Source organism: Chelonia mydas, chromosome 5 (assembly GCF_015237465.2).
Source record: "Chelonia mydas isolate rCheMyd1 chromosome 5, rCheMyd1.pri.v2, whole genome shotgun sequence".
NCBI lineage: Eukaryota > Metazoa > Chordata > Testudines > Cheloniidae > Chelonia > Chelonia mydas.
The window spans coordinates 49,424,811-49,451,273 of NC_051245.2; the positions used below are offsets into that span (position 1 = coordinate 49,424,811).

General features: G+C 43.3%; 1 long non-coding RNA gene across 2 annotated transcripts in view; it reads right to left on the minus strand.

Moving 5' to 3' along the window:
- The window catches only part of LOC122466089, a 171,556-nt gene extending 145,379 nt beyond the window's left edge, over nucleotides 1-26,177 (minus strand). Inside the window, exon 1 of one of the 2 annotated variants that reach the window (XR_006291332.1) lies at nucleotides 26,010-26,177. This is a non-coding gene — a long non-coding RNA (uncharacterized LOC122466089). Of the gene's footprint in view, nucleotides 1-2,065; nucleotides 2,436-26,009 lie in introns of those variants that run through there. The other variant, XR_006291330.1, reaches the window with a different exon arrangement.
- Nucleotides 26,178-26,463: the final 286 nt, after the last annotated feature.

Below are 26,463 nucleotides of genomic sequence, written 5' to 3' on the forward strand. Positions count from 1 at the left end.
CCAGTCCCCCAGTTTGTTTTTCCTCTACAGGATCCATATGTTTCTAGAGCTCTCCCATATTTTCAGGCACTGTAGTCTTATGTCTGTGGACTGCTGCCGACAAAGCACTACAGATCTATTACTACAAACTGTTTCAGCAATCCCTGTTCTGCACACCACCCCCTCACAGAAGCAATGGAGTAGAAATAAGATCTGACTTCTCTGAAGCCACAGCCTCCTACCCCTGGCACGAAAAAGGGGCTATTTAGTCTAGCTGTGCTAGGGCTTATGACAGTTGAGAAGTTCTGATTCCAGCCAATAGAAAAGCACAGGGACATGATCGCAATGAGACGTGAATCCTCCCTGCTGTAGCAGCAGTAGAAACAGGTGGGGGCAGTTTGCATCCCCAGCCCCAGCCAGGGTGCACAGAGTCTTCATACTAAAAGTACACCGTGCAGCACCTAAAAGGGAGATTTTCCCTTAAGAAAAGCCTGTCGTTCTAAACCAAAGGCTGTGCTCAGCAGAGCTATCGGGACACTAGCACCACTTTCCTCACCCTATTTTGATTCATGCAGCAGCGTCTAAACAATCCCATAGATCTATTTAAGATCTCACAAGAACATGCATGCCCAGGTATGTTCCCTGGGGCCTCCTGCCGAGAGTCAAAGGGAACAAACTGCATTATCACCCCCTCACTCACACCTTGTGGAACACAGCCTCATTAGATACAGCTCTTCACGTTATAAAGTGATCGTATGGATAATAGTTTGGTTCAGGATTTTTCCCAAATAATCCAACCGTTAGTCAGCATTAATCACTTATGCCTGTTAATTGCTGGCATGAGGGTTAGGACAGCCAGCCAGCCTTATTGACGTTCCTGGCTTGGAGAGAGACACCCTCAATGCTCCCAACTGATGAACACTCCAGATCATTGATGTACATGCCATGCCCATGTGTTACAACACTGTGCCCACTCACTATATGACAGTTCTTCTCTGGCTCAAGGGGCAGGCAAAGATAGCATCATGCCACTGGCATTTTTCCACCTGATGACAATTGCTGCAATTAAGGAGTCAAAAATCATATTCCAGAACAGTGAAGTACGAAATGACAAGAGCTGAAGACACTTGAGGGTGCCAGATAGACTGTATCAAAAAAAGCCTCTAGGAAATCTATTAGGAACATACGGGGGTGACAAACGTCTGGGACACAAAAGTAGCACCCAAACGCATGCTCTGCAACAAGAAAAAGCCCCTGGCAAACAGTGGCAGCAGTGTACCAGCTTAAGCACAAAAAAGAGTCAATGAGACAAAGCAGAAAATGCAAGCTGTGTATTTGTGCCAAGAAACAGGCCACCAGGTTTAGAGCCCCAGTGGGCTCCCTGGTTTTGTTGTTGCTGTTAAACAAGCATAACAGGATAGCTGCAATGAATGAGATCTGAACAGAGCTGGGTAAATAGAAGAACTTATTCATGAACATTTTAAACAACTTCTAAATAAAACTATTTCAGCAGGGCTCACGTGCTGCTCCATTCATTTTTCTGAGCATCACCCAAGCAAAGTTCTGCTAGTACAAGGATGTGCAAAAAGTACATATCAGGCTTACAGCAGAGGTTCATTTAATTTAATAAAATTGGATTAGTGCCAAAATAAAATCGTTGTGGGTGGAAGCCAAAGTAGTTTCACCCCACATTGTACAGGGCACAAGAGCCAAATCCTCTGGTTAATAAGAAAGTCTTTGCCCCACTTCTTGGGGGAGGAGGCTATACTTATTTCAAGCTCTTAATAGAATGAAGAAAAAAAAAAATCAAAGTGCAAGACCCACCACAGACTTCTTACACACAAGGGCCCAAGCCTGCTGCTTTGGTTACAGGCTTTAAAAGCAGATAATTACAAGAAAAGACAGAGTCCCAGAACATAGAAGTCTCTCCCTACCAGCTCTCTGGGCAAAACAGGCCTTAACATGAACTCTAACTGACGCCTGAGCTCCTCAGTCCACATACAGCAACAGTCAGTAGGTTATTGAGTTCCTTATTGGCAAGGTAACAAGGCTCATGGGCCAAACAAATCCCATCAATTTGCCACACCTGGTCCTTTGTAAACCTTGTAGCTGAGGCAAGGATAGAAGGGGTTTCCTTCCAGGGACTAGCTTTGACCAGGACTTCAAAATGTCCTCTTCCAAGAGCACAAAGGACTAGTATATCCCATCATCCGCTGAAGTCATTTAGATAGGTTGGGTCATCCAACCAGGGAACAGATACAATACCATATGACTTGGACACCAATCACATTGCTCAAACATTGAATAGTCTAAGAAATATTCAGTAAAGAGCTAAAAAAACCAAAAAAACCCCACACATACACACACACCAATCCACAGCCTGAAATCTCTTCATGTTTATGGAGCAATTTTGAAGAGAAATCATGAAGATCCTGGTTCATCAGGGCTGCAAAGGCTTTTAGGGGCCCAGGGCAAAATCTGAAACTAAGGCCCCCCAAGCTGTCCCAAAGAATTGCAACTGAGTGGAAGCTGGTGGGTGTGGGGAGGGGTGTTGATGGAGAGTGAGTCCACACAACATTTGCCCTGCAACAACTGCTCAGCTCTTGTCCTGCAGGGCTAGGCCCAGCTCCCTGCTCCAAGTGGTGAAACTTGACATGCAGGGTCACTGTGCCACTCAGGTGGTGCTGCAACCCCACGTGCCAGGTTGCAATGTCAGTTTGGGGGCCATCCCATCTCAACTGGGGGAAGGGGCTCCCCCTCCTAGCGGCCCTGCAGTTCATACAACTAGAAAACAGGGAATGCTAATGTGACAAACTGTTTTCTTCTTCTTCCCACTGATATCACCTCCATCTTGCCTTGGTTCAGCTTCAGCCAGGTGCTGTCTCATCCAGGCAATAGAATAGTTAGGAGATGGTGCTACTTGTTTCAGAGTTGTGTGAAGGAGATATAGAACTAGAAGATAGATGATTTTCATCTCCCTGCCTTTCCCCCTTGTGCCCCAAAGCAGGTAAAGGCAGCAGGACCAGATGTCACACACACACACACACACACACACACGACTTTAGGTTTATAAACCAGAAAAACCTGGAATGTCAGCACCAGCACTTTCTTCTAAAGATCCTCAACATAAAGTGGGAGGATCACTGCACTAATGCCAGTGTCCTCACAGAGACCAACATCTTCAGTGTCGAGTCCCTGATCATCCAGCACCAGCTGAGGTGGAGCAGGCACTGAGAGCGCATGCCTGATCTACCCTTACCAGAACAACTGCTGTACGCCCAACTCAAAGGGGAAAGGAAATGGGGAGGCCAAAAAGAACACTTAAAGACACCTTCAAGATAAACCTCAAACGATGTGGCATCAACACCACACACTGGGAGACAGTAGCCCAGGACAGGGATAACTGGCAAAGATCTGTCAGAGATGGAATGTCCACTTTTGAGGAAAATCACCTTGCCCTGGTCACAGAAAAAACCACCAGAAAAGAAAAGAAAAAACACCAAACAGTCATGCAGCCCAACTCTGACTTCCAACACCACCTGCAATGTCTGCCAACGAGCCTGTGGTCAAGGATCAGACTCCTCAGTCAAAGAAGCCATAAAAAACAAACACCTGTGAAAGATCATCCTCAACCTCAAGAGATCGCCAACAAAAGGCAGCAGGGACAACACTACATACAAAGAGAGCTTATTTTAAGGAAATGGGTCCCTGATGCCCCCTTACTTTCCCTGTGTAAAGCACATTACTTTGACCTTGCCTGGTCTAACAGTCAGACATGCAGTTAAACAAAACCCTATCAAAACAAAACACACAATTTTCCCCCCTTGGGAAAGAATGAGAGAGAACACTAACCACACATAACAGGTGTTAGTCATTTGCTTAATGCACTACTGGAAAGTGCTCAGGCACTATGGTGATAAGGGTGATATAAAAACCTTTATAAGAATCATCTGCAAGCTGCTATCCGTCATTTAAGACCATGGTGTCTTACAATTCCTCTCCATGGTTTTTTAGTGTATAAAAGGACGGGTGTGGGAGGAGTATTAATCATACACAGCCAAGAGGTGTTAATCCAGGAGCTCCTGCTTGGGAGGATGAGGAAATTTAGGAACAGGATTACGTTCTCTAATGATCACACTTTCAGAGCACAAGACACTTAAGTGTGTAATACTCAATTTTATCCACGGATGTCAGTGAAGGACCACTATTTGAGTATTGAGCTAAAATGACATAGCTCAAGGTACTTAAGGGCATTGCCTAAAAAGACATAGGCGCCAAACTAGATATCAAAAGGGCAGATTGCTATGTATTTCCAAAAATGCCCTTCTAAAAACACATGAGGGTCTACATATGCATAGGGTGCCCCCCTTGTATAGCTTAAGTGCTCTCCTTTTACTGCCCACCCAAACCATCTATCCTAACCCCCAACACATTGTGTGAAATTTTGGTCTCCCATATTTAAGAAAGATGAATACTGGAAGAGGTGCAGAGAAGAGCTACTGGGATGATCAGAGGAACTGAGAACCTGCTTTGCCAGAGGAGACTTAAGAAACTTGGCTTGTTTAGTCTAACAAAAATAAAGACTGGGGAGATGCGATTGCTCCCTATAAATAGAGAGGGATAAACACCAGAAAGGGAAAAGAATTAAGTTAGGGGCCCTATGCTGGCACAAAAACAAATGGATAAAAACTGGCCATCAACAAATTTAGGCATGAAATTAGATGAAGATTTCTAGCAGTCAGAAGAGTAGGGAGGCAGTTGTAGAACCTAAGGGGAATAGTGTGGGGGAGAGGGGACTTGTTTTAAGACTGAGCTTGATAAGTTTATGGAGGGGATGATAGGAGGAGGTTGCCTACAATGGCCAATGGCCTATCCATGACTGCTATTAGCAAATATTTCCACTGGCCAGAGAGGGGACACTAGAGGGGGAGGGCTCTGAGTTACTAAAGAGAATTCTCCCCAGGTATCTGGCTGGTGAGTCTCCTTCACATGTTTAGGATCTAACTGATCACCATATTTGGGTTCAGGAAGGAATTTTCCTTCCAGGTCAGATTGGCAGAGACCCTGGATGGATTGCAGCATTGTGCACAGGTCACCTTGCTGGTTTGAACTAGAGTAAATGGTGGATTCTCTAAAAAGAAAAGGAGTACTTGTAGCACCTTAGAGACTAACAAATTTATTTGAGCATAAGCTTTCGTGAGCTACAGCTCACTTCATTGGATGCATTCAGTAACTTGAAGTCTTTAAAAATCAAGATTTGAGGACTTCAGTAACTCAGCCAGATGTTATGAGCCTATTACAAGGGTGGTTGGGCAAGGTTCTGTTGCCTGCAATGTTGCAGGGGGTCAGAACAAATGATCATGATGATCTCTTCTGGGCTTAAATTCTGAGTCTTTATGCCCCCTCACAGCACTTGGGGCTTTGTCTCGCTGCATCTCCCCATACTTCCTTTTCATGGCCCAAGTCCCTGATTTCTGTTCTTCTCACTCCCAATCCTTCTAGCAGGGCCGTCCCTAGCTATTCTGGGACCCTACACAGCCCCTCTCCCCAGGCCTCTGTGGGGAGGAAGTGGGGGGCCCCAGGCCTCTACAGGTGGGGGGGCTGTCTTTAGGGACGGGGGAACAACCCCCCAGAACTCACCTGCGGCACGGCTGGGGCTGGGTCACTACACTTCCTGCTGCTGGTGAGTGCAGGCCAGGCCCTGCTGCAGAACTCAGGGGAGTGGGGGCAGTGGACCTGGGAAAGAGCCTGAGCAAGGGCTGGAGCAGCATGCAGCTGTGCAGGGCACCAGGAAATTTGGTGCCCCAAATTTCCTGGTGCCCTACGCAGCTGCATACTTTGCGTATGGGTAAGGACGGCCCTGCCTTCTAGGAGACTGGCCTTATCCTCTAATTCCCCCAGATCTCTACCTATCTAAACCATCTCTCCCAGTGTGCTACCTTAAGCTTCTAGTTCAGAGGTGGGCAAACTATGGCCTGCGGGCCCCTCCTGCCCGGCCCCTGAGCTCCTGGCCCGGGAAGCTCGCCCCCTGCCCCACCTCAGCTCACGGTGCCGCCAGCTCAATGCTTTGGGTGGCGGAGCAGCAAGCTCCTGGGGCAGTGCAGCTGCAGAGCCTGGCCTGACCTGGTGCTCTGTGCTGCACGGCACGGTTGCCTGTCCTGGTGCAGCTGCGTTGCCAGCCACCAGTGCTCCATGCAGAGCGGGGGGGGGGGGGGGGGTGGGGGGGGGTGGTGTTGGATAGCAGGCAGGGGAGTTCGGGGTGGTGGTTAGGGGGTGTGAATAGGGGTTGGGGCAGTCAGAGGGTGGGGAACAGGGGGGTTGAATGGGGGCGGGGGTCCCAGGGGGGCAGTCGGGGTGGGGGTTCCAGGGGCGGTCAGGGGACAGGGAGAAGGGGTGGTTGGATGGGATGGAGTCCCTGGGGGGCAGTCAGGGGACAGAGAGCAGGGGGGGTGGATGGGGCAGAAGTCCCGGAAGGGGGGCTGGATAGGGGGCAAGGGCAGTGCCACCCCTGGCTGTTTGGGGAGGCATACAATTTTGGAAACCTGATGCAGCCCTCAGGCCAAAAAGTTTGCCTACCTCTGTTCTAGTTAGTAAGAGACAAATGCTGCCATCTGCTGTTCCTCTAAGAACATGGCTGCCTTCCTGTGCTGCTCTGGCAACTCCAGGAGCTGCCCCGGCAACTGGCCAGAGAGGAGATGCAAGCCGACAGGTAGGCAAAAGCTTAGCTTTAGAAATGGAGCTAGTCGAAACATGGAATTTGTTCCTGTTTCCCCCACCTGGCCTGCAGTGAGAGGTAGCTGGCCTGAAGGAGAGTCCCTATCTGTTGGGGCTTGACCCTTCCCCCGGCCATGACCAAGTCCAAGCCCCACTGCCTGGCTTGGATTCGCAGAGACAGCTGGTGTGCTGTGTATCAGGGCTTCCCTGAAAAAGTGGTGATTGTGGTGGTCATGCTGAAATAAGATTGTGTTAATTACTCCTCCCTCTCTAGTTCAGTTAAAGCACTCACACACACCAAGGCATTGAACAAAGAGAGATTATTAACATCAGCAATCCTGCTGCTTGAATCATTTAACATTGCAACAGGGAACCAGTGAACAATGCCATTAGCAGAGCCAGTTTAACAGTGCAGCAGTGAATGCCCCCATCGGTCCAGCAGAGTCTAGCATTTAACAGCGCAACAGAGAATACCAACAGTCCTGCTGCAACAGTTCACATTGAAACAGTGACCCATGGTAGCAGCCCCCCTGCCTTATGCACATGTGGTGCACTCAAGGGGCACAGTGCCAGGTTTCATGTATGGGTACTTCATCACTCCACCATCCCTGCCTGGGCATGCAGTGAGGAGGCTGAACCTGATCATATGTACTTCCTTCCAGACACTGGCTAACTCCCCACCACACACACCCCAACCCAGAGGCTGCATCTCAGAGGAGAGTTCATGGCTGCAGGATGAGGCCCCTCCTGAACCAAGGCTGGTGCTGGGGCTCTGCTGGTCTGGCGCCTGTTGCCCACAGTTCCCTCACACCATTCATACATGGCCATTTGCCAGTGGCCCTCTTTGCACTGCTGCAGGCAATTTTGTTCTGGCATGACCCAACCAAGAGAGATATTCAGCCAGCAGGTAATGGAACATATAATCACTAATGTTCAACCACTAGTTAGAACCGTGTGTAATATACCTTACCTGCACTGAGAACAGCTCTAGTTAGCAGTACATAAAGGGTCTTAAGGAGAAGATTTTTGTATCTCTTTCTGGAGTGGAAGCTCTGTAACCAGTGCATACCTGGCATATCACATACCCTCTGAATTCAAAGCTCTTGTCTTTGTAAGTTGTTTGTGGTGAATTGGCCCATGCAATTCAGAATAGCTCCAGAGCTAGTCAAGGCTGTGTTCTACCATCCTCTTAGTTGTAGCCTGGAATTGCTGTTGCTTCTCTGGCATCATCCACTGAAACTTAAAGTTCTTCAAGTCCTTTTGCCAAAGTCCCTATACATCTCCATCAGAAGGCCCTCCTGTGACCTCTTCCTCCTGCTTCTAATTCTGGATCCTGGCAAGGTTCAGAGTCTTCTGGGAGGAATTGCTAGGATGTACTTGTCCAAATGTGCCTTGAAGGAAAGAAATAGTACATAATTTTTCTGTCAAGAGTTAAAATGGAAAGAAGCATCACCCCTTTAACATTAAAAGCAAGGTTTAAATGGCAACTTTTATCTCTAGGCCTTCACTCCCCAACAAAAGCAAAATTGTTTTGCAACTGCTGAATTCCAGGGATCGTGAGCATAGTAACAATGGTAAAACCTTACAAGTAAAAATAAGTTTAAGACCATTTGGGGGAGCTTCAGTGCATAGTGGGGAGCAGGGCCAGGACACCAGAATGTTACCAGGGATGCTCTTATTATTTCAGGATGTGGCAGCACTGGAAAATGCTAACCTCCCTTGGTGGACTAGCTACTTTCTTAGCAGAACAGCAGATGGCAGACCTCTGCAAGAAAATCCTCAGTTTATACACAGGCCTTCTTTTGTCAGCTCCAAATTAAAGGACCATAAATGCCTGTTGGGGAATGGTCAGCTTCAGAGGGAAGTTGGGACTGCCTAAAAATTTGAAGAACTATCTGGAAAGTCTGCTTTACAAAGAATTCTGTTAATCAATACCACAAGAATGGGGTAAAACTCAGGCCAACAGCCAGGCTGCTGAACTGGATGCAGGAGCATCCTTACAACACAGTTCTTTCCACCCCACTCCATATCCCTGCAGCAATCAGAAACCAGTGCTGTGCTTTTGAAGTGCTGTTAACTGTACACCAAAGAAAGGCCCTGCAGTAGACTGACTTTCTGGGGCAGTGGTAACTAAGAGTTTGGACTGCCTCCTTAAGTGCTGAAATGCTACTGCCAGGGAGGGCGGGGGAGGGGGGAGGGGGGGAGAGAGAGAGAGAGAGCGCGCGCATACTGCTAAATATTGATTGTACCCTCCCCTGATTCTGCATTCACAGTTCTGGATTGGCACACATGCAGCAATGTGCTACAAAGTAAATCAATCAGAATTATAAGGTGGGTGAGGTAATATCTTACATTGGACCAACTTCTTTTGATGAAAGACAAGCTGGCAGTACATTCTTTGGCTCTGTGTAGCTTGAAAGCTCGTCTCTTTCACCAAGAGAAGTTGGTCCAATAAAGAGACATTACCTCACCCACCTTGTCTCTGTAATAAAATCCGAAGACCAACACTGCACACAATTTATCAGAATGTCTAAAAAAAATTCCCATTGCTTAGAATCTATCTTGGTGCTGGGAGTATTGACCAGCGGTGGGGGAATGGAGGTTGTTGTGCCCAGCAGGGAATGCTAAGGCATCATTAGTATATGTTGTAGGAGGGGGGTGTTCGTTTCCCACACTTGGAAGGGAATAGTTTTGGCAGCTGTAAGGAAGCCAGGCTTCTGGATGCTGGGCTATTGTGTGTGTGGGGGGGGGAAATGATGGTTCCATTATGTGTGGCAGTATCTGAATCCTACCCTCTGGACACCAGGTGTTGGCAGGTTCCCAGATCCAGAATGGAGGGAGGCTACAAGCAACATGTGCCTGCCCTCTACCACACAACCTCCTCCATTCAGATTAATCCTACAACTGCTATGATAAGCCCCCTATGTCACTCCCTACCCCTTGACTGTAACAGGAATGGGAATTTGAGTCCTTACCTGGGTGAGGTGATGGAGGTCCCTCCATCACTTCCTCCATCTCCTCACTTGAGTCCTGGATGTGGCCTGAATAGCTGTAATCCCCAGTGGAGAGTGTCAGCACTACCTCACTGGAGGTGGTTGTCAGTGATAGCTTTCAGTCCTCCTCAGGGTCTTTGTGGTCAGTCACTCATGAACTTCCCCAGGAGCACTTGAGCCATCAAGTGTGAGGATGGGCTCTGTACTTGGGACACCACCAAGCCCCTGACAGAACTGCTTTAGTACAGGGAGCTCATCAGTGCTTGACCAGACTTGAGTTCTAATCTTTTGCCTTATGGTATTTGATCTTCTCCCAGCACTGGTGGCCAGTCCAGGTGATCACTTACGACAATTTGAGCTCTCCTTGGATACCTGCTGATTTCTGGTCTTGGACCCAAAAATCGTAAGTCCTGCTGGCATCACACCACAACTGAACAGGTAGTTTTGTGTCAGCCTCAGGCCAGGGAACCATATGCTATGAAGAGGGTTTTCCACAGGTTGCCACCTGACTGATTAAGCATACTAGCAGAGCTAGAGCAAGTATTACATGTCTAAGTGGGATCTGACCATTGAGGTGTCATATTTACACTGAGTTAACTTCCTGTTTTGAGGCAGGGAGGGATAAACACAAATATGCCCAGGCAGGGATTTGAGGAATGCCTTTGGGGGACTTCTAGCACTCGAGTGGCCTGTTGCTGAGTTTCCTCTACATTAGCAGCTCAGCAGCACTCAGACTTCAGCCCACGCTCCCAGCAGGCTAGTTACCTCAAGCTTAAAGCCCCGCTTACAAAAATCTCTAGCTTGAGTTATGTGGACAAAAGTTGGCTTGGGGCACTCACGTTATACTTCAAGCTAACAAGAGACAAGCCCTCAGAGTGTACTGCTGTGCTAGGCATAACAGCTGCTCCAGGCCAAATAGCACGAACTATATTCATAGTCGTAAAACAGCAATGATGGATGAATCTGACTCACCATCATTGTCCAGTTCCACCCAATCTAAGGAGCTCATTTCAGACTCCACTGCTATTTGAGAAGGCAAGAAAAATCAAAGAAAATCAGCCTCAACTAAGCTTGCTGGGATGAATGCAGATGGAAAGGAAAAAGCTATCTTGTGTTCCAGAATCTGAACCACATGGACCTAAAACATCACAAGTACAAACAGACTGGAAAGAAAGTCTGCCAAGAAAGGCAAAGAAACAATGGAAAGACTAAAATCTCTAGCTGGCTGTCACACTGTGGTGTGACTAGTTTTGTAAACACATGCTGTTAGAAATCCTTCTTCAAGTTCCCAGATATCTTGTCACTTTATGGGGAGACTAATCCCCAGCAATCCGGCATTCATATGGTTAATGAGGAGATCATCAATTAAAAACAGATGGTTAATAAAGTACTTAATGGAAACAGCAGCACACACAGTATCATACATTTTATATTGTGTTTTTGTCCTTAAGGATTTACTAAACATGCACAGGTACAGGAATAACTTCACCCAACATTGGAATACAGCCACTCTGATGTGGAATGCAACAGCTATTTAACAGCACGCACCAGCACAGGAAGTCAAGAATACCAGGCCAGATTCGAAGTAGGATGGAGGGATTGAGGCAGAAAGAAGTTATTCCTGGGGACAGTTCTGTGCCAGCTTGGTCCCTGGCATATATTAGAATAGTCGTAAGGCTGTTCTAAGCTATATTGTACATGTACAATCCCCAGGGGCCATTCCATTAGCAGGAGACTAGTGGAGCATATGGATACCACAGCACTGCCCTTTTCCCCCTTGCTACAACCCCAGTGCCAGGAGTCAGGGTGGCTTAGAAACCACTACAGCTGTTCTATAACACCAGAGAATTGCCTAATGCACAGAGAATTCCTCTGCCAGCCAGCTCTACTGGCTTTAGGGCAGCTTTGCACTACCAGGCCTGTGCAAAGCTGCCCTAGTGGACCCAAGTATCACACCCCTGAACTGGAAGAGGGAATTTAGATTGAAAGAATGAAATGACTGGAATGTGCTGATCATGTTGCAATTTGAGTTAATATCCCTCATTACCAAACAGGTCATAAGTTCTTACAGTGGCCACAAAGGGCCCCCAACCTCCAATTTACACAGTACCTCCATTAGCACAATAGCTTTTAATACCATGCTGGGGTGCTGATCCAGTGATGATTCAAAAGGGAAAAGATCAACTACAGAATTACCACTGCCACTTTCTGCAGCTTTCGAGCATTCATTGGATGTTTCCCATCCAAGTCCGGCCAAGCCCTAGAGTACTTAGCGCTTGGCTACACTTGAAATGCTACAGCAACACAGCTGCATTGCTGTAGCGCTTCAGTATAGACACTACCTGCGCTGACAGGAAGAGTTCTCCCCCAGTGTAGGTAATCCACCTCCTCTGGAAGCGGTAGCTACGTCAATGGAAGACTTCTTCTGTCAACTTAGTGCTGTCCATAGCTGGAGCATCCGGGTGGCGGGGGGAGGAAATGAAGCATAGGTAATCCAATCCCTCAAGCCTGGCACCCCAATCGGTCACCTGTCACCTGTCCCTAAATCTTGCCCTGGAACTATGTGTGTTCATGATCTGCACCAGCTCTCTGGCCACTGCCACTCCCCTTCTGCAGCACACAGTGGACTGTGTCCTCATGCATGCTACACCTCAAGCAAAGGTGTAGCAAAGATCATCACTGATATCTGTAATCTCTCCATCAGCTCAGAGGGTCCCAGAGTCCCTTCCTGCAGCACTTCAGTTAGCAAATCACAGTTGGTGAGTGAAGCAAAGCATTCTGTCCATATTCAATCCAGGCAACAACAAATGGTGACTGACAGGCCACAGCTCATTCTGAGAGCAATCTGAGGTAAATAACAGCATAAATCAAATGATCCAGTTGTCACATCAGTCCCTCGCTACTTGAGTTATTATTTTATCTGAATCAAGAACAAAATTTCACTGGACAGATTATTGGCTTTGAGTGTAAATAGTCTGTAAATATTCCTCTTTTAAAAGTCTGTTCTTCACATAGTAATTTCTCAGTTACGTGTGTCATAGGGACTGAAGAGATTTTTTACATCCACCGTCTCTTTTTATTCTCCACCCCCCACGAGATCCTTGTTCCCAGGTGGCAGACTCCTGAGTTTTAGTCCCAGTTTTGATATAGATGGAGGGCCAGATCGGGCCCTGCCTAGCTAGGGTACAAGGGAGGGCACAAGGAGGAGCTGCCTTCTCTCCTTGAGCCCTCTGCCTTTGACACAAGGAGTGCTTCCCCTAATGCCTCAGGTAGTGTGCCCTGCTTCACCAGCACAGCTATCTGGGCAGAGAAGAAAGTATGCCATACCATTCGAAGAGAGGTGCAATTGCTCCTGAAGTTTCCCACAGTGTTTGTGAAACTACAAGACATATTTCTTACACGTCCCTTTATGTAGATTCTTTACTCAGCATTAGTCACCTCTGTCCCTTGTCTGAATGCTCCCGACCTCTTCCTCACATAACCCTTACATTTATTTTGATGCATGCTGCTGACTCAGTGCTGTAAGATCCATTTTCCTGGCTCTCCCACAACTGCTCTGAATACTGATTGTCAAGCGTCAAGCCTTTTCTATTTCTTGATCTTGGCAGAGGGAGAAAATGGATTAATCAGCGAGGATTATTTATGTAGTTGCTGTCACTGATTAAAAATAGCCTGTGTTTTTCTTTAAAATGCTCTTGAGAAATATTAATGATGTTGAAAAAGCAGTAAATAAAATCTTAAAATGAAGAGTAGTGTGTCAGTTCTGGCAATCTGTGACAGTCTGGTGCTGTCTCAGGCAAAACAGAGCTCAGTAAAAACAACATCCTAATAATTCTACATCACTGTTCCTTTAGGCTTATGTAGCTATTATACAGAAGGAAATTAAAAAAAAAAAAAAAACACCCACAACCCCAATTATTTTCCAAACAGGAAAGGCAATGTGTCTAGGGGTCAGAGCATGGGACTGGTGGTCAGGAGACCTCAGTTTCTGACTGATTTGCTGTGTGATCTTGAGCAAACAAACAAAACAAAAAACCACCACACATGATCAGCCTGTGCCTCAGTTTCCTAGCCTATATGATGGGGATAATGATCCTTACTCTTATTCACAAAACTGAGTTAAATCATACCCTCACTGAAATCAATGTGAATTTTGCCACTGATTTCAGTGGAGTCAGGGTTTCACTCTGATAGCTGGATTAGATCCATTACATAAATGCACCATCTTGATTATTATAACAAATAAGATGTACATTGAAAATCTGTTTATAAGCAAGATTGCCATGCTAGTTGAAGAATAAAGACAAATACCTAACCAAACCAAAATTCTTAATAAGACAGAGAAAACAATCCATGGTACAGCTCTCTGTGCTGTAGATTTTAGATGTGATGCACAGTGTATAAATATAAATCTTTCTGTACTTACATAGCAGCTTTTTCCTAGGATTTCAAATCACTTTGACAAGCATCACAACCAACCAGAGCTGTATCAAATCTTCCAGCCTGTAACTCAGTCATAATAATTGAACAGAAGTTGTGTGTGACTAGTACCTCTGAAAATCAGGGCTCAGGTGCCTCAAGTTGAGACAAACCGAGGCACTCAAAATTTTTGAAAGTTTGCAGAGGCAAATGCTTGATCCTGCTCTCTTTTAAGGGAGTGGAAATTTTGCCATTGACCAGTTGGAACAGGATTGGTCCCTATATGCAAAACTGGGAAGAGAACTCAGATGTTTTAACTCAGTCTCTTTTATCAACTCCAAGAAAACACCCTCTCCTTAGAATGTACAATAGTACAGCAATATAAAGCACTGAACTAAATTTGCAAATTGACTAAAGACAGAAAACAAAAATCCCTTCATAGGCTGAGGTGGTCCCCATTAAAGCAGAATATTTGGTGCGGGAGGTTAAGCGAGTCTGATATTAAAGTCTCATACCAAAAATAAAGGTAAAATACAGTTATGACACTTCCCCTCTAAGCTATGTTTAAATACTATATTGAATTGATCTTTCCAGTGAGTGGTGAGTCACATAGTGGAATGGGAACACTTTTTGGTTCTCCATTTCTGTCTGGGTATTTGTATGGCACTCAGCACTGCGGTGTGTCTCTATGATATGTAACTCTTCATAGCAATCCCTTGATGTGCTGTGATAGACAACTTGACTGAGAAAAGTCCTTTCAGATAATGTTTCCTCTTGTTCGATACTCTTGTCAGTGGTTGGAAATTGAAAGGGAAGTCAAAAAAGTCTAAGGCAGGTGAACCTTCATGTTTCATTTCTTGGAGACCTTCTTTTAATCTCCAGAGGAATAGGACTAGTTTATAGACTAAGTTATAAAAAACAAACATGTCAAGTAGCTTCCTCAGTACTTTGTTAATGGAAAACAAATGTAAAAGGAATTAGAGTTCAGCTACAAAAAATGTACAGGTATGGCAACCTAATTAAGTATCTGTAAGATTTTCTTTACAAGTCAGGGTTGGAAGGAGGGAATTTTGAAGCCATAGAAACCCTGGTTCAACAGTCGACATCTATTTAGCAACACTTAAACCTAAAGCTAAACCCATGCTTAAGTAAGGTCAACCATTCAGCATTTTCATTAGTGACTTGAATAATGGAGTAGAGAGTAGACTTATAAAAATTTGCAGACGACACCAAGCTGGAAGGAATTGCAAGCACTATGGAGGACAGGAATAGAATTCAAAGTGGCCTTGATAAATTGGAGAACAGACAAATCAACAAGATGAACATCAAGATGAAATTCAATAGAGACAAGTGCAAAGTATTACTCTTGGAGGCAAAAATCAAATGCACAACTACAAAATGGGGACTGACTGGCTAGGCAGTAGTAATGCAGAAAAGAACCTGGGGGTTATAGTGGATCACAGTTTGGATATGAGCAGTAGTGAAAAAGTCTAATATCATTCTGGGGTGTATTAAAAAAAGAAGTGGCATGTGTAAGCCATAGGAGATAATTGTCCCTCTCTGCTCAGCACTGGTGAGCTGAAGTATTCATTATATCCATTTTAGGCACCACTCTAAGATGTGGACAAATTGGAGAGTTCAAAGAAGAGCAACACAAATAAGAGGTTTCAAAAAGCTGTCCTATGAGGAAAGGTTAAAAAAAACCTGGTCATGTTTAGTCTTGAGAAAAGAAGACTGAGGGGGGACCTGACAGTCTTCAAATATGTTAAGGGCTTTTATAAAAGAAGCTAGTGATATTTTCCTCCATGTCCATAGAACAAGTAGTAATGAGCTTAATCTACAGTAAGGGAGAGAGATTTAGGTTGCCTATTAAGGAAAATTTCCTAATTCTAAAGATAATTAGTACTGAAATAGGCTTCCAAGGGAGACTGTGGGATCCCAGTTATTGGATATATTCGAGAACAGGTGTCAAATATAAATGGAAGGGTAACCACCTTTCTGCATACAGAATTATACAATCCCTCCTGGCCAGAGACAAAACCCTTTCACCTGTAAAGGGTTAAAAAGCTAGGATAACCTCGCTGGCACCTTACCAAAATGACCAATGAGGAGACAAATTACTTTCAAAGCTGGAGAGTGTGTGTGGGGGGGGGGGGGAACCAAAAGGGTCTGTCTGATGCTTTTGCCGGGAACAGATCGGGAATGCTCTTCAGAACTCCTGTAAAAAATTAGTAAGCAATCTAGCTAGAAATGCTAGAGATTTTCTTTTGTTTAATGGCTGGTAAAATTTCTGTGCTGAATGGAATGTATATTCCTGTTTTTGTGTCTTTTCGTAACTTAAGGTTTTGCCTAGAGGGATTCTCTATGTTTTGAATCGGATTACCCTGAAAGGTATTTACCATCCTGATTTTACAGAGGTGATTCTTTTACTTTAATTAAAATTTCTTTAAGAACCTGATTGTTTTTTCATTGTGCTTAAGATCCAAGGGTTTGGTTCTGTATTCACCTATGCAAATTGGTGAGGATTTTTATCAAGCCTTCCCCAGGAAAGGGGGTGTAGGGCTTGGGGGGAAAGACATCTCCAAGTGGGCTCTTTCCCTGGTCTTTGTTTAACACGCTTGGTGGTGGTGGCAGCATACGGTTCAAGGACAAGGAAAAGTTCGTACCTTGAGGAAGTTTTTAACCTAAGCTGGTAAGAATAAGCTTAGGGTATCTTTCATACAGGTCCCCACATCTGTACCCTAGAGTTCAGAGTGGGGAAGGAACCTTGACAACAGGTTAGACAAACATGTCAGGGATGGTCTAGATATATGATCCTGCAACAGTGCAGGGGACTGTATGAGAAGCTCTCTCAAGGTCCCTTTCAGTCCTACATTTCTAGGATTCCATGTTCTTAAGCATTTTATTGAATAGCGATGGTCTTAAACAGTGTTCATTGTGGCCCAGAGATCTGAATGCACTTTACCACAAATCTCAAAGTTGTAAAGATGATGACTCCAAGGCAGAATATATCTAAAATTAGGGCTGTCAAGCAACTAAAAAAAAATTGAGATTAATCACACTGTTAAACAATAGAATACCATTTATTTAAATATTTGATTACAACAAAGTATACAATGCTCATTTATAAGTATTTGCACTGTAAAAAATAGTATTTTCAATTCACCTAATACAAGTACTGTAGTGCAATCTCTTTATCATTAAAGTTGAACTTACAAATGTAGAATTATGCACAAAAAACTGCATTCAAAAATAAAATGTAAAATGTCAAAGCCTGCAAGTCCACTCAGTCCTACTTCTTGTTCAGCCAATCGCTTAGATGAACAAGTTTGTTTACATTTGCAGGAGATAATGATATCTGCTTCTTGTTTACAGTGGCACCTGAAAAGGAAACCAGGAGTTCTCATGGCACTGTTGTAACAGGAGTTGCAAGATATTTACATGCTACAGGCGCTAGATTCATATGTCCCTTCATACTTCAACCACCATTCCAGAGGACATGCATCCATGCTGATGACGGGTTCTGCTTGATAACAATCCAAAGCAGAGTGGACCAACACATTCATTTTCATCAGCTGAGTCAGATGCCACCAGCAGAAGGCAGCTTTTTCTTTTTTGATGATTTGGGTTCTGTAGTTTCTGCATCAGAGTGTTGCTCTTTTAAGACTTCCGAAAGCATGCTCCACACCTTGTCCCTCTCAGATTTTGGAAGGCACTTCAGATTCTTAAATCTTGGGTCTAGTGCTGTAGCTCTCTTTAGAAATCTCACACTGGTACCTTCTTTACATTTTGTCAAATCTGCAGTGAAAGTGTTGTTAAAAACAAACGTGCTGGTTCATCGTCCGAGACTGCTATAACATGAAATATATGCAGAATGCGGGTAAAACAGAGCAGGACACATACAATTCTTCCCCCCACCATCCCCCCCAAGGAGTTCAGTCACAAGTTTAATTAATGCATTGTTTTTTGTTTTTTTAAAAAGCATCTTCAGCATGGAAGCATGTCCTCTGGAACAATGACCGAAGCATGTGAGGCATATGAAAGTTTAGCATATCTGGCACGTAAATACCTTGCAATGCCAGCTACAAAAGTGCCATGCAAATGCCTGTTCTCACTTTCTGGTGACGTTGTATATAAGAAGAGGGCAGCATTAACTCCTGTAAATGTAAACAAACAGGATTGGCTGAACAAGAAGTAGGACTGAGTGGACTTGTAGGCTCTGAAGTGTACATTATTTTGAGTGCAGTTATGTAACAAAAAAGAATCTATATTTGTAAGTTGCACTTTCGTGACAAAAATTGCACTACAGTACTTGTATGAGGTGAATTGAAAAATTTCCTTTATCATTTTTACAGTGCAAATATTTGTAATAAATACACACTGATTTCAATTACAACACAGAATACAGTATATATGAAAATGTAGAAAAAACATCTGAAATTTTTAATAAATTTCAGTTGGCATTCTATTGTTTAACAGTGCAATTAATTGAGTTATTTGTGTGAGTTAACTGCGATTAATCGATAGCCCTATCTAAAATAGATACCACACCTACCCACACCCCACCATGGAGGGAATTCCAGTGGAAAATAATTGGACACTTCCATATTCCAGGAACTACCAGCATGGTGAACCCAGCTGGCTGCTTCTGGAGAGGACATTGACAAGTAGGTCACCAGATCCATTTTCTGACACTCCCCACAATTTCAAATTTTTTGATCACATGTGCATAAAAATTTTACAGAAAAAATTTTGCATATATTTTGATACTTCGCCTACTTCCCAGATCTACAAAACATGGAAAGATATTTATTAAAAATATCATTAGCAGAAAGAAACACGATGAGATAGCAAACAGAGCATAGCTCAGACCAGCCAATTCCTAAAACCAGTTTGAGTGTTGGACTGTAGCCAATTAACTATATAATAAAGTAAAAAAGCCTTTTGAGCTATAGCTACATTATCTAGACATGTCGACCTCTCATTTATATATTGAATAAATAAGAGCTGTGTCTAACAAGTCTTCACCAAAACACATTACCTGGATATTAGAATACTATTTTACCAAATATCTGTTTGTATATCAATGCTGCACTAAGAACTTTTGTTAAGAACTATAATGCAACCAGTACCTGTGCACATGTCCTTACTTGTATATAACAATACAATACTTTAGCATATATTAACTGTCTATTTTAAATGTAAACATAAAATTCAGTCACACACACACAGAGTTTCAACCAGCTCAAACGAAGCAAGCAGCCCAGGTGTCTGTCCCCATCTTTCTTCCAATTCTAATCCACAGGCTACAAACTCTAAACCTACTGTAGCTACAGTATATAGTGATCCATGTTTTCCCCCTACTTGGCATAAGCACTAATGGAACAGGGGCTTAGTCTATAAATAGACTGTCCTCCATTTTAAATTCCCTTGCCAAACTCACAGAGCTAGCTTCTTGTGCAGTCAAGCAGCTAAACTTAAGGAAAGAGGGAACAGGGAAAGAAAGGACAGATGGGAAAGGGGAAGACCTGGCAAGTCCTGGAGCAGAACATACACCCTCTGTCTAAAGAAAAAGATTCATTCCTCCTTTGTCTTGATCTGAGAGAGTTCTCTTGGACGAGTAACATTTCAGACTTCCCATCACAATGATTATACATTTTAGAGGTAATCAGAATCCAAATGCATTAAGAGGGGGTGAATTCACATATAAAACAGTATTCCTCACATCCCTAGAGGTCAGTAAAATTTTATTTAATGTTACTAAATGGTGAGCAGGCCTCAGAGACATGCAAGTTTTGGAAAGGTTACTAGTCAAATAAATGACAGGAGGTTTGATTCTATTTCCTGGAAGTATATGTTGAGTTTAATGGAATTAATTGTCAGATTCTTCAGTTTGTGTATTCTTTAGTTTCACTAAAATGTGAAAATTCACACTCACATACCTACACGCATTTTAGTGAATCCCACGGGTGAAATCCTGGCCTTATTGAAGTAAATGGGAATTTATTTCAGTGGAACCAGGATTTCAGCATGTGTGTTTAATATGTTGCTGGAACGTTGATAATTTTGATATTAACTTCTTGAATTTCCTCCTTTCTTTACAAAATAATAGACAACAGTAAGTCCAAAAGGAAGATGTTCCTCTGAATTCTACTTGGCAGTAAGAGGTAAACATCACCCGCTTCCATATGACAGAGGGTTTGGGGAGCAGTCATTGTCTGGAAAATGAAACAGTTTCTCAGAAGGCTATAAGGACAATACTAAGGACCTCAATATTTCTCCCCATCTCCAGATTTGGAAATGAGTGACCGTGGTCAGCTCAGTGTCACAAGGACACTTTATGGTGTGAAAAAGATTTGTTTGTCCAAAACTAAACAAGATAGTGAACAAAGCTGGTGATTAGCTTGGAGAAACATATATAGCATTTTTTTCCTTTTATGTAGCTTCCATATGCCCTCCCTCTGGTAGACTCACAGTATGAGCATTGCAATTACAAGTGCTGTTGAGGAACCAACTAAAGAGCCTATATTTAAATGCATGACCTTCCTCTCTATAGGAAGAACTACATCTGTCTTTATTAATATTAAAGAATTTTGGACTTGAGCCAGGTGTTCTTGTTTATCTAACTCTATCCACATTTAAAATGCACAGAGCAAAGATGTGTACTTAAAAAAAAAAAGTAGAGTATAAAACTCAGAAACAGGCAATTTATTCAAAAGAGGCCATCCACTTTTATCCAATGTGTGCTTCAGGGAAAGCCTGCATGAAAGATGAAGGGTACTCTACATGGTGAGGTATGGAAAATCCTTCAGGATGCACTCTAGTATGGAGAATGTAAAGTGAACAGGGAACAGGAAGGAACAATGATGACACAGACTAGAGAGATACTAATAAAACATTTCACTAATGCACATATTCTTTTCTAAAGAACATTGATAGGTCAAAGATCAGATGAAACTTCCAGAGAGACTCTGAGGAAATGCTATTCCAACTCCCAGTGAGTGTGGCATTTGAAGGAAATAAGAGTTTTGCTGAGGTGGATTAGAAGAAAGAAATTGTTTAGACATTGTTCACAGCTGAACAAGGCCCTCGAGGATGGCTGGAAGCAGTATAGAAAATAGGATATTACTAAATAATCACAGCAATCAGTTCTAAAGTGGGATTAAGAGAACCAAAATGAGGGCAAGCTGATTTCTGTTTCACTTCAGCCCAACTTCAAGACAATGTATTGTCATAAAAGTAACTCACACAATATCTGATTTAGACAATTCAAACAGCCTCAGCTGCTGTACACACATCTCCCCAGTATTACACTAACACTTTTTGTAACAGAGCCATGATTCCCCTGAAACATACTGAAATGAATGCTTTCTTGAGATGTACTGGTGGAGGGGAGCCCATTGCACACATGGGATCACTTTCTGAATATAAAAATGTTTCACTCCAACATGGTTGCTATCATCCTTGGAATGACTACTATGGCAGCACCTTTCCTCTAGCTAGGGTAGGAAGTCTCTCTTCAAGGCCATCATGAAGGCTGCAATGAACTCGCCCTATTCAACCAAATGTGGATTCCATGGTTCTCAGATAACATGCAGATGAGCATGGTGCATAGACTGATTGATCAAATCAATAGCTATACGATGGCCACAGATCTCTAAAAAGAGCCAGACTGAATTTCCCCAACTGCAATCCTTAGGTCTTGCTCTTCCTTTAATCCAGGAAACTGCCTAATATTCAAACTGAATTGCTCAGTTTCCATCAGTCACATTACCCAGAGTCATACAGGCTATAAGAAACGGAGCCAAACCAGGTAGCTGGAGTTCAGTGTTCATGGATTTACTTGTAAATGGAGATCTATACATATACTATATTGTCTTCTGTGAATCATTACCTTCAACCGTTTTAAATAATCTGTATATTTTTCACTGCAGGATGCTATCATCACATTGATGGTTCAGGGGACGTTATATTGATTAACACAAGACAGCTGCACATGCTAGATTGAATTATTAAGATAATCTGGTGATTGACACCATGAGCTATGCAATTCTGTTCAGTGACAGATGATACAGCTGACTCTGTAGAGGTGCAAACTGGATATGCACAATACCACTGTCTAGGACGTGCACAAACAGACCCTTCATTTATTATTTGCTGTTCATCTGAAGACCCTTTGTGGATTACAACTGACTAATTCTAAATATTTCTTATGTGTTTCATGCTTTTCAGATGGGACTTTATCTGCTCATTACTCAGGATTATCATGGTTTTACAAATGAATTGCCAGTTGGCTAGAGCAATTGAAGAGATATTGGTTGTGATGTCAAAAAATTAGCAGAAACCTGAAAGTAAAGATAAGGGGAGAGTAGAACCACAATAGCACTGTTATTTTACATTGCAATGCATCATTCTATCTATTGTCCCTGTTGCTGTGTGTTTAGGCCATGAACTACAGAAGCGGATAAGTGAAGACCGTATTGAGCAAAAGACACCACCATTGAAACCAGCCAAGGAAAAAATGAAATATTTTCATTCTTGCTTAAAAGAAATCTTGGGGCTACTAACAAGGTAGAGTGCTGAATTGAGGTTTGTGGTATGTTGGTAACTGATGAAGAAAATACTGGTTTTTCTGCTAAATAAAATTGTATCACTTTTGATTTTTGACCCAATAAACAAATACACAATACCTGCTCTCTCTCATAGGAAAATGGAGGTGGGGGGGTAAAAAACAAAAAACCCTACACCTTTCTATTGCCATCCATCTTTTCCACATAAATGATCTATATCAGTGGTTCTCAACCAGGGGTACATGTACTCCTGGGGGTATGCAGAGTTCTTCTAGGGGATACATCAACTCATCTGGATATTTGCCTAGTTTTACAACAGGTTACATAAAAAGCACTAGCAAAATCAGTACAAACCAAAATTTCATACAATGACTTGTTTATACTACTCTGTAGACTATACGCTGAAATGGAAGTACAATATTTATAGTCCAATTTGTTTATTTTATTCTATGGTAAAAATGAGAAAGCAAGCAATTTTTCAGTGTGTTGACATTTTTTGTGTTTTTATGTCGGATTTTGTAAGCAAGTACTGTAGTTTAAGTGAGGTGAAACGTGGGATATGCAAGACAAGTCAGACTCCTGACTAGAGTACAGTAGTCTGGAGAGGTTGAGAGCCACTGATCTGTATCACCTACAAGCACCCAATTTTGTTTTAGATATTCTTCACTAATATCAGGCCCAGTGCAATAAAACCGATTGGTTATGTAGTGTATGGAATGTGGCAGAAAGGAAGCATTAGGCCTATTCTTTTCAAAATGAACTGGAGATTTAACTGGGACTTGGTCCTGCTTTGAGCAGGGGGTTGGACTAGATGACCTTCTGGGGTCCCTTCCAACCCTGATATTCTATGATTCTATGATCTTTAAGCCTGCATGGACTCCTTCTTAAGACCTGATCTGCACCAAAACTTAGGTCAAGGTCATTCAGGGCTGTAAAAAAAGGTCATGCCTTGAGCACTGTAGTTAGGTCAACCTAATCCCCATGTAAACCTAGCTACTGCCCCTCAGAGAGGTGGATAACCTACATAAATGGAAAAACCCTTTTGTCGACGTAGGGCACATCTAAATTATGGCACTACAGTGGCACAGCTGCAAAGCTCTAGCTGTGCAACTGTAGCAGCTGCAGTGTAGACGTAGCCTAAAATAACACATCCTCAAGCTCTGTAGAAGAAGAGAAGAAGTGGATGGACAGCAGAGCTTAATTTGTGCCAGGGCTTGCCAGAGCTGAGCCCCGGCACCTCTAGGCTTGGCAGTTCATAGCCTCAGCCCCTCTGGGCTTCCCATGTCAGTTATGAAAGTAAAAAAATTACTTGAGCCCCGACACCTAATTGCTTGAGCCCCAGCACCTCTTTCATCACAAAGAAAGAAAGATCTGATGGATGGACAATTTAAACTGAACCTAGACTAATATTAGGTCAATATTCTGAAGAGTAAAGAACACGTGAGTGTCAAGTGTCAGAGTAGAATGATGGCTTCTTCCTCAGTAGTATGAAGTTTTCCTTATGTACAATGCCAGTAGTGGCTAATATCATAGGAGAGATCTTTGTTACTTTATCATTTAAAATCTTAGAGATTTGTTATATGCTATTATGAGTTTTTATTTAACTCTATTTGGCGTTGGGATCTTATGACAAGAAAAATGAGAACAAACAAGCTGAATGTGTCCTGGCAATATGTATTAGTCTTGTTTTGTATTAATGATTTCAATAAAAAGCTATATTATAAAAAGTATACGTACATGGAATGCTATTTGTTCAAATGAATGTGACACAAAGCACTGCCTTAGAAAAGCTAAATCAGATATTTGCTATGCCTTCAGCCTTCTGCACTCTATACTCCCCTTACACAAAAAATTAAGCAATCCCCACTCCACAGCCTGCTGCCCATTCAGTTCCTCAGATCCCCACCTAGTCACGTTCTCCTCATTTCCTGGTTCCTTCCTCAAACCTAGTTCTTGTCTTTCTCCATGAGTTGTGCGTCTTCACAGCCTCAGGTTGCCTGCCAGCCCTAATCTCCTCCCACAGGACCCAGCATCTACCTCCTGCTCACGCCTTGGATTCCTTTCCCTGGCCCCACATTCCATCGCAACCTCACGCCAGTCCTCAGCAGTATAGCCCTCCCACTTTTAAAAGTGATAGGGCCATGAACCCTGGGCCTCCCCCTCTTCATGTTGGGAACCTTTGCGCTAGTAAGAGGTTATTAGAATGAGGTGGATAACATGTACCCAAACCACATTACTCATTAATTCATTGAATTTGGGGTTACTTAAGCTAAAGTACAGAACTAAGCCTTCTTGTAGTAGGGTGGTAGCACCACTATTGTTAAAGTTGAGACCAGCTTACTGTTTAACAGCCAGGCAGTTTTCTAAGTGCCTTAAACAATCAATACATTCCTGTCGATTACATTCAACATTGCCATGATCACACATTTTAGGGTACTTAATGGTTGTCTCCTAGTAACAGAATTTCCTCTTATGGCAACTTGTCTCCCCTAGAGTGTGTTCTGAATATTTTGGGTCAAACTCTCAACTCAGTATAATTTCTAAAACCGAGTCAGTACTTTCCTTTATATCAGTTTGATTTCCTATCAAAAGGAAATCACTGATTCTATAATCTGAGTACAGTTATCAAATAAAACATGGATATTTTAGATCTTTAGATAATCAAAGTTTCAATTCTATTATTTACCCCATATCACAAAAAAGGGACATTTCTCTTTCATAAATGCCCCAGGACTTCATGGTTTGGCAAGCTATCAATAAAAGACAGCTATCCTGAAGAAGCTAGTGGAAACTCTATCTGAATCTCCTTGAGTGTGCATATTTACCACTGATATACATAATATTAATAATAAAATCCATATCATGTGGCTATCATCAGTACAATGTTGTTTGACTTACATTTGAATCACTAAGGCAAGCCAGTCATGAATTTGCCACCTTACTAGAAGGGTTTGATTGGTCAAGTAGAGTCATCTAGTTGTCAAGACTAAGGCCCATGACCTGCAGGGGGGTTGTTGGTAGGGGAGTCCAGGTGCTCCCACTCCACCAGGCTCTGAATCAGTGATCCTACAGTCAAGGCTGCCTTTCCCAGCCACTTCTTATTTCTTCTCCCCTCCACCCCCACAATTGTCCCAAAGTCACAGTCTGGGTTAAGGCAGTGTGAAGGGTGCCCACTTACCACAAGGCACTTTCATATGGCAGTGTGCAGTATGGAGGCTCTCTTTCTCAGACAGCAACTGCCTCTTCCCATGGTATGCCCCCCTTCCCCCCAGTCAGCTCAGCCCAAAGGCATTCGCAGGCTGTGGGAGTCCAAACAAAAAATAAAGGGGCTTACCAAAGTCCAGAGTTCATATGAAGGGGGAAGAGGGGAATGCTTCCCTCTCAGGCTGTCTCTGTGGCAGGTCCTCCCTTCCCTCAGGGAGGGACCTTTGAGCAGCTGTCTTAGGGAGAGATTCTGCCTTCTCTCAGCTCTTCTCTGTTGGAGTTGCAGGTCTGTTCTCTTCCCCAGTCTGCCCCCAAATGAGCTGCTCCCCTGCCTTTTAACTTCTCCTCGAGTTAGAGCATCTCCTACAGGTGCAGTGCAGTGCGGCTGGCTGAGCCTAAAGTAGTTCCCTAACCCCTTGTTGCCCAGTGTGGGGTTATACACTCCATCACACATGGTACTGTAACTGCAATTTCTTATCCAGCTAAGCTTGGAATTCTCTCAGAACAATAGATTTGTCTTTGCAGATTTTAATAAAAAGAAAAGGAGTACTTGTGGCACCTTAGAGACTAACCAATTTATTTGC